Source organism: Panicum hallii, chromosome 1, assembly GCF_002211085.1.
Source record: "Panicum hallii strain FIL2 chromosome 1, PHallii_v3.1, whole genome shotgun sequence".
NCBI lineage: Eukaryota > Viridiplantae > Streptophyta > Magnoliopsida > Poales > Poaceae > Panicum > Panicum hallii.
In genome coordinates, this window is record NC_038042.1 from 8,867,128 (window position 1) to 8,876,208 (window position 9,081).

Sequence of the window (9,081 nt, forward strand, 5' to 3'; positions counted from 1 at the left end):
CAGCCCGGAATAGGACCCCCTCCTCCCCCTCTCCCTTTTCCCCCAACCCCGAGCCGCTATCGGGCCCCGGGCCGCCAGGATTGGCCGGCGCCGGACCTCCCCCTCCCCTCCCCTGTTTCCTGCTGGTAGGAGGAGGAAGAAAGGGGCAATTTTGCCCTTAGGCCCTCCCTTTCCCTCTAATTGTTTAAGAACCCCTCCACTCTTTTACAACCTTGCAAAACGAGCCCCCTCTCTTTGCTATTTCCAAAACTGGACCCCTCCATTACATAAGTTTATTTTCCAGTAGATCCCTCGAACTTTTTGTTGCGTCTCTAATATTTCTAGGATTCGCAAATAGGTCCCTACCCTTTTTGGATAATCACGAATAAGCCCCTAGACCCTTGTTTAGCCCCTGAAACCCCCTTCGCCTCGTCATTTTATGTGCGAAACGATCTCCGATCGACCCGAAACTTCACCACAATCTTTCTAGTATAGTTCTAGCCATGCCATTAAGAAACCACCCAAAAATATCACCCCTAACTCCGTAACTAAATTATTTCCGATTCAAGTTCAACGATGGAAGCTTTTAGTTCTTTCGCCTGATTGTGTGTCTGTTTGTTTGCGCCCTAGGACACGGAGTGAACGAGGAAGGTCCCGACTATGACCAGGCGAACGAGGACCAGTTTTGCGATCCCGAGCCCGAGGGACACTGCTTTGACCAGGACCTCCCGCAAGGGTTTGACGATGGCAAGTTCAATCCCGCCCTTTGATGCATGTTTCTGTCCTAGTTTTTATAAACACAACCCAGTGGCCTATTTTATAAAATTGCATGGTTTTGCTTGCTGAAAATATGGTAGGATAGCCACCCTTGTTCGTGATAACCATACCTTGACCACCTGGTTTTATAAAGAAATGTGTGCGTGTGGGAAGGGATAAAATGTGGTTTTGAAAGATGAGTCAGACGGGATGGATGGCATTTCTGTGTGATTTGCCGATTGGTGTGTCCGTACCTGTGTGGTTGGGCAAGGAAGGGAGATATCCATCTTGTCACCTCTAAGGACCGAGTTGATGTGTCATCTCACCTAGCTTCCTGTCGTGCAAACCACTTGACCGTTGTATGGGCAACGGCTTAGCATAAATCCCACTAGTTAGTCTGGTAGCCATCAGGAGAGCTGAGAGCAACGGGTGATCAAGGAGAAGGGATAAGCTCTGTGTGACTTATGCCCCGGTTAAACCTCGGAGATAGGTCGAATGACCCCTTGATGGATCCCGTGGTGGCTAGTCAGGTCTAGCTAAGGTGGGTAATGGCTTTGCTGGGATCTGCACCGACACTAAGGTGATCGTGCTGTGGTACCCCACCTGTGGGTAAAGTTGCACACCTCTGCAGAGTTAAAATCTATTCGAATAGTCGTGCCCACGGTATTGGGCAAGTTACGGTGTGGTCACATAACTAGTGTTTCTCTGGGATTGGTGTGTGTGTTATTTGGAAAATGTCCGGCAGTTGTGCCGTGGGCTACGATGGATGGGGAGTCCGGTAGCAGCTTAGAGTTCGGAACCTGTGTGGATCAACAGCACGTGCTCCTTGGTATTTGAAAACTTGTTTTGAAAATGTTTTAAACGAATCTTTGCATAAAACCAAGTTTTTCCGCAAATAAAACCATAACCCTATCCTTGGATTAACTGGTGCATTTATTTCTGTTATTCCCCCTCCGCGGGTGTGATTGGACTTGCTGAGTACGTTCGTACTCACCCCATTCTTATTTTTACAGTGGAAGATCCAGACTACATTCCCGAAGACGTCGAGTAGGGTCCCGTCCTGCACCCAGTCTTGCCTGTGGGTGAGGTCACCGCTGGAACTCCGCATGGCGCAAGACTCTGATGATCCCCTTTTCGTAGCTAGTGTAGTAGTGTGGATTTTAGTTGTAATCCTCGCGATAGTGGCGCTTCACTGCCCATTACCGCGAAGGGTTGTACGGTGATGTACCATCTGATGTAATAAAAGTGTTATCAGCCTCCTGGGACTGATAAAGTAACACTTTTAAGTCTTCCCTGATGGGGGGGGACGCTTCAGGTGGTATCAGAGCCGTAGGCTGGCCGTAGGACGTGACCCTAGAAGCGAGACCCTTTTTCAGGCCCCAGGACTTGTTTTGACTTAACTCTTTTCCTGCACAAGCACTCACCACTGGTCTTTGCCCTGTTCCAGATGGCTGGCAATGGATGGGTTAATGGAATCTGCCACGCAGAGCCCGGCCTTCCTAAGTTATTATTACTCAGCCTGGAACGCGTTGGGGTTATGGAACCACCAGAGTATGCCTACCGAGAATACATCTCCGGAGGCACCCTTCGGTGCGATATGATGGTCTTTGTGGAGAGGAGCACCCGCTACCCTGATGTGGACCCTTGGTTCATCTCCACCTCTGGCTTCCGCTTCCCCGACACCTACCAAAAGGCCGCCCGTAAAGCCCAGCGACGGCTGCGTGTGCTCTACAGGCACCACCTTCAGTGGACTCCTATGTGATTTTTCCCACCCGCTGAGGGAAGAGGACGCACTTGGATTGCCTGAATGAGGGGACTTGGACGAGAAGAAGACCTAGAAGACACGGTCTCCCACCTATCCATCTACCTTACTGGCTTGGATGCACTCTACCGCGAACAGGCGGCACAACTGAGGCAACTAATCCATGGGATTGAAAAACTAACCCAGGAGCTGGAGGAACAACGGACAAGAGCCGCAAACGCCGAGTATTCCTTAGCCGCCCTCCAAGCCCAGATGCAGGAATACGAGAACCGCAACGGAATAGATGGATGGATAGAGGAAGAAGAAGAAGAAGAACCCATGGAAACCCATTGGGATAAAGGTACTCAGACCGAAGATGAGGAGATGGATCGAAGCCTCCCAATAAAGAAGCGCCCTATCAGGATCGAGGGAGAATCCCCATGATAGGATTAGCACCCCGAGCTAGAACCCCTACCCTAATGACCATGTATCCATGAAAACTGTACCATCCCTGTTGTAATAATAAATGTTATCTACTCTTTCTTGCACCTGTGCCAGATTGTTTACCCTGTCCTTGTTTCAGATGGCTGAGGAAGGATGGACCCAGGGCGATTGCCAAGCTGCACCTGGCTTTCCCAGCCTTTTGATCAACACCCTGGAAGGCCTTGGCGTTACAGAACGCCCGAGGTACTACAGTCGAGAGTATGAGCACCATGGTACCCTCCGCTGCAGGGTGATCCTGGTCATCGCCAGGAGCAATCGCCACCCCGACATCCAGCCATGGCGAGTGACTGCCACCGGATTTAGACACCAGGACACCTACCCTTTGGCCATCCGAAAAGCACTCCGTTATTTGTGCCGGATTTTTGAAGAACACCTCACCCCCACGCCAGCGAAGTTCTTCCCGCCGGCCATCAGAACCCCAATCTGGGAAGCACGCATGAGAAACCTGGAACGACGTCGCCACGAAGAAGGCCCCCTGTACCAAGTGGCTACTTACCTAGCCGCCCTGGACCAACTCTTTGATGAGCAAGCCAACCTTCTAAGGGAGCAGACCCATCGAGCCGAGCAAGCAGAGCTCACAGTGAGGTTACAGTAGATCCGAGCCGCCCACGCCGAGGCGAGAGCCGCAACCGCGGTCAGTAGCGAAGCAGTCGCCCAAGAGAGCCTCAGGCAGGCCCGAGACCGGCGTATGCAAGATTGGACCCAAAGTGAAACACCAGTCCCGGCAATTGGGGAAGACCATGTTTTACTCGGGACACCCGTCATAGGGTGGGGATCACTCTTTGGGAGCACACAAGCCCCACCCGAGAACCCTGAAAGTTCTGCTACCGCCGACGAAGGGGATGCTGCAACGCAACCCCTGACCGATGGGAACCCAGAGGACGGCGAGCGAGGACCTCTCACCCTTCCTGCCCCGGAAGAAGGCACACCGTGCAAGTAGAATGACCGACGCCGTCCTAGTGATGCACCCCCTCAGCCCCTTCTGCTTAAGACGTGCCCTTAGACAAGACCCTGGCCGAGTAGCACGAGACCTAGCCGTACCTCTAAGTTGTACCCCCCCTTGCAGTAATAAAATGGTTGGTGCTTGTTGCTTGTGATGTTGTGTGCTGGTTTGTTGTGTACTACTTGTTTATATGAATACCGGCAGAAGGTAGATTCTGCCTTATATACGAGTTAAACAACTTAAACATCACATAATCGTAACCCCAATTTACCCAATCAACAGGTGACCCCCCGGAACGTCGTGAGGGCCTCCCGTGGCCGGAACCCCGTAGCCGCTAGTGCCGGAGCACAGCCCGTTGAACAAGATCTTCCCCAAGGAGAACAGGAAGTAAGCCAGAACCGAGGAGGAAGTCAAGAAAGAGAGCAACTACCACCACCCTCACCCCTTGAAGACTTGGCGCAGATAATCCACAACCAGACCCTCATACTGGAGACTCTGGCCAATGCCCTCATTAACCAGCAGCCACGAGGGCAGAATATGAACGACAAGCTGACGGCCTTTCTAAGGACCAAGCCGCCCACCTTTGCCGGATCCTGCAACCCGTTGGATGCAGACGACTGGTTGCGAGTGATTCAGAGGAAGCTCGAACCATTCGAATGCCAGGACCGGGACAAAGTCCTTCTGGCGGCCCACCAACTCACCGGAACCGCATTAGCTTGGTGGGAGAATTACTGTGCTGCAGCCGAGGATGCCTCTACCATCACCTGGGGAGAATTCGTGAGGGAGTTCCGCCGCTACCACATCCCTTCGGCCACTATGAAGCGCAAGGCGGATGAGTTCCGCGCACTGCAACAAGGGAGCATGACGGTGGAGGAGTACACCCACCGGTTCATAGAATTGGCCCGATATGCGCCGGAGGAAGTGAACGACGACGATAAGAAGCAAGACATGTTCAAGAAGGGATTAAGCCCAGAGCTCCGGACCCTGCTTACCCCACAGATCTATCCTGATTTTAATACCCTGATGAACAAGGCTATCCTTACAGAAAGGGCCAAAGCCGAAGAGAGGAAGGACAACAAACGCAAATTCCTGGAAAGTAAGGCCCGCCAACAAGACCGTTTCCAAAGGCCAAGAAACTTCAGCTATACTGCACCAAGATCCTAGGCCCCAATGCAGTATAGGACTCAGTCCCAAGTGACAGGACCACGGGCCCCTGAAGCACAGCCTAAAAGTCAGAATGCCATAAGGGCCCCGCAGAACAATGCAAGCCTGGCCGCCTCCGACAACAACAACGTTAGGGCCTGTTTTAACTGCCGTGAGACAGGGCATTTCATCGCCAATTGCCCTTATGCCAAGAATAAGCCGGCTACATCGGCCTTCTCCAACACGGTGAATGGGCCCAGACCAGCCCTAACCGGTGCCAACCAAGTGCCCATCCGCAACAACGACAACAGCCAGCAGATGAAGCAGCCCCAGCAATCATTTGGACGAGCCAGCATCAATCACATCGACGCTGTCGGAGGAATTCTCCAGCCGGGTGGCGGAAAGCACCCGCCTAATCCTAGTTAAGGATGGGTTTGGAGGAGACTTAGGAGCGCTCGATCGGTGGACAGATGAACGCAGGAAGGACACGAAGGGTTAGAGTGGTTCGGGCCGCCGGAGCGTAATACCCTACGTCCACTTTGGTGTTGTATTGGCTGTGTGAGCCGCCGATTGTTGAAAACCTGTATTCTAACGAGTACACTCTCCCTTTTATAGTGCAAGGGGAGTGCTTACACCGTGCGGGACCCCGACAGGTGGGCCCGGCCAATAGGAGCTGTTCTACGAGAGATATAGAGGTCATCTCCTCGAGCTCCTCTCCGTAGTCCTCTCGATCGAGAAGTTGATGTGCGTATCTACAGCCAGGATATGGCCGTGTACAGCCTTGTCTTGTACAGTGTCCGGCGTCAGCGTTACCCAACAGTGAAGCCGTGCTGTCACTGTTGGGATGGGACCTTCGGTCAGAGGGCGAGAAGGAGCTGTCCCGTGGCGCGCGCACTGTTACAGCGCACGCCTTGGCTCGCCTATTACAGGCCATCATCACGCGCGCAGCGCCGTGACGGGACTGCACACAGTCCGCGTACTGTGCGCGGTGATACGACGCGCCACCTTCAGAACGGGCGGGCTTACCGCGGTGTCAGCTTACCTGCCCCGTGTGTCAGTGGCAGGCCGCACCTTTTGACTTTGGTGCGCCCGACTCAGCTACCGCATTGAATGCGGGTAGGTGAGGAGGCGACCCGTAAGGGGCCTCAGGCCGCAGGCACGCGGCGGGGCCAGCCCCGCTCCTCCCGCTGGGCAACACGTGGCGGCACCGGACCCCTTCCCGGGGGAAAGGGGGGTCCGGGGCCCCCGTGGCTGGTCGGAGCGGGCTGGCCTGTGATGGTCTGGCCATCACACGTGGCGGCTCCGGACCTCCCAGGGGAGGCCGGGTCTGCAGGAGCTACCCGAGGGCTCTCCCACCCGCCTGGGTGTGCAGAGGCCCCGGACCTTATGGAGCCCGGGGAGGGTCCGGAGACCGTAGTCCCAGCAGTTAGGCCCGGAGGCCGTATGCCACGTGACTCAGAGGTGAGGGGGTGTTCATGGATTATGAGAAGCCAAGGGCCTGGACACCCTAGCAGGAGGTACCCCTATCTGTGTGTACCGACAGAGGCCCCCGGGCCCACCTCGGGAGAGGGATGAACCCGCGGGTGGGGCCAAATCCCAGCATCGCGCCGGGTGGACAGCTCGTTCCCGCTGGGCAAGGGCATGGACGTCCCTTCGCCCGAAGCGGAATCCCCGAGGGGCCCGTCCTCCGCGCGCACCGTGCGCGTCAGACGGTTCAGATTCTTGTCTTATTTGAGCCCGTCGCGCGGCTCGGGCGGTTCAGATTCCGCCCTTCCCACGACCCTCCAGCACCCATGCCAATGACAGGTGGGCCCGAGCCCACTGGTCATAGAGTGTGAGGGATGGGAAGGCGGCGCTGGCGACCGCTCGGCTTCTCTTCGGTCGCCGCGGGACGCTAAGGGGGGAGCAGCCTTTTGCATAAAAGCTAAGCGCCGAAAGGAACGGCTACCTTTTCGCACTTGCCAACAACAGACGTCGTAGCGCCCCTTCGTCTCCACATCCCTTCTCGCGATCGGCTCCCTTACGCGCGGCTCCTCTTTCTTCCTTGTTCCTTCGCAATCCTTGCCCAACAATCTCCATGGCTTCACTTCCTTTCCCGCGCCGCTTCCAGACCCGGGAACAGCTGGACGCGGTGCGGCGCCTTCTGGGGTGGACCGCGCCGGCAAACGCCGGGAAGGTTAGGGCCGGCGAGATTCCCCTCCGCGACCTTGCCGCGGGGGAATTCGTCCTTTTCAATTCGTACATTATGTGCGGGTTGGTTCCTCCGATCTCCTCCTTCTTCCTCCTACTCCTGGAGGAGTTCGGCCTCCAACTTCATCATCTCACCCCCCACTCCGTCCTCCTCGCGGCGGTCTTCTCCCATTTCATGGAGATGTTCGTGGGGGTGCGCCCCTGCACCACCATCTTCAAACATTTCTATTCCCTAGTCGGGACCGGGAAGAAGCGCGGCGAGATTGGCGCTTACTACTTCCAGCTCCGGCACGGGATGGCGGGCTCCTACATCGCCGCTTTCTCCAGCTCCAAGTGGGAGGAGTGGCGTGAAGGCTGGGTCATCGTGGCTGACGAGCCTCATGACCGCCTGGAGCTGCCAACGGAGGGCCCCCAGAGCGACTGGAGCACCTGGAAGGCCAGGCCGACAATACCGGCGGAGCTCGACCCAGTGTTGTACCGGATCAAGAAGCTGGCAAGGAGTGGCCTGACTTCTATGATGGTGCTGGGTGACTTCTTGAAGCGGCGAATCGCGCCCCTGCAGCAGCGGTCCCGGATGGCCTACGTGTACACGGGGCTGAACGACTGCTGCAGGATCGCACGCGGGCCCGGCGGCGACTTCACCAGGGCGGAGCTGGAGGCAGCGATCCGGGCGATGACCGGCGAGGCGTTCATCCCGGAGTCCCTGGTCCTCCCGAGCGGGGTCAAGGCCCTGTGCGAGGACCAGGCATTGCGGTCATCGGTCCTGTCGTTGATGCCGACCCTGGACGAGGGCGGCCTGGCGGTCCGACAACTGGGGGGCGACCCCAACCGCGGGCTCCAGATCCCTGGCGCCTCTCCGGACCGCCAGCATCATCCCAGCGAAGGTGCTGGGGAGCCGGGACCCAGAGGTCCGGCCCCCAGCGGGAAAGGAAAGGAGAAAGTGCCGGCGCCAGAGCGCCGGCAGAAAGATAGTGCGGGTGCTGCCCCGGCCCAAAGGAGCGACGAGGCTCAGGGGGCGGCACCTGAGCGGCGCAGCCAAGCTGAAGGGAGCAAGTCCCGGAGGCTCCAGCGCGGCGACGGTTCCCTGGTCGGGGAACCGGCGCCGAAACGCCAGAAGACGGCGGGGGCAGAGGAGCAGAGCAGAGCTCCTCCACCCGCGCCACAACGCCAGCAGCCGGAGAGGGGTCCGGAGGAGACACGTCAGCCTCCTCCACCAGAACGGCGTCCGGCGACGCCACCACCACCGCCCGAGGCCAATCTACTACCCCCATCACCGCCACCAGCAACTCCGCTGGCGAGGGACACCCACCAAAGGTCCGGGGGGTCCTCGGCTGGGAGGAAAGTCCCCCCGCAGCCCGGGGCAGATGGGAGTGGTCCGACTTCCCGTAAGTGGTTTTGTCATGGTTTTTCATTTTCTTTCTTGGCTTCCGGTCCTTAACCATACAGGTGATACGGCAGGCCGCAGTCTTCGGATGCTCCCACTGGGGGATCCGGCCCCCAGCCAGCATCGGGGCCCTCGGCGCCGCTCCCAGCAGGGCCCCCGCCTGGAACAGCTCCAGAAGCCCCCGGACCCATGGGCCCGGAGCCGGAGGCCACCACACCGCCACGACCCGGAGCTGCCCCCCACGAGGAGGGCACCAGGTCAGCTACGACGACCGAGGCACCGGCGACAGCGCCGGGTGTTGAGGTCGGGCCCTCACCAGCTGACCTAGCAGCAGAGGGGGCCACTGCCACGGCGGAGGCTGCTGCGCCAGAGGCAGCGGAGGTGGTGGAGGTCGCGGCACCAGAGGCGGCAGAGGCGGCTGCACCGGAGGCGACAGAGGCG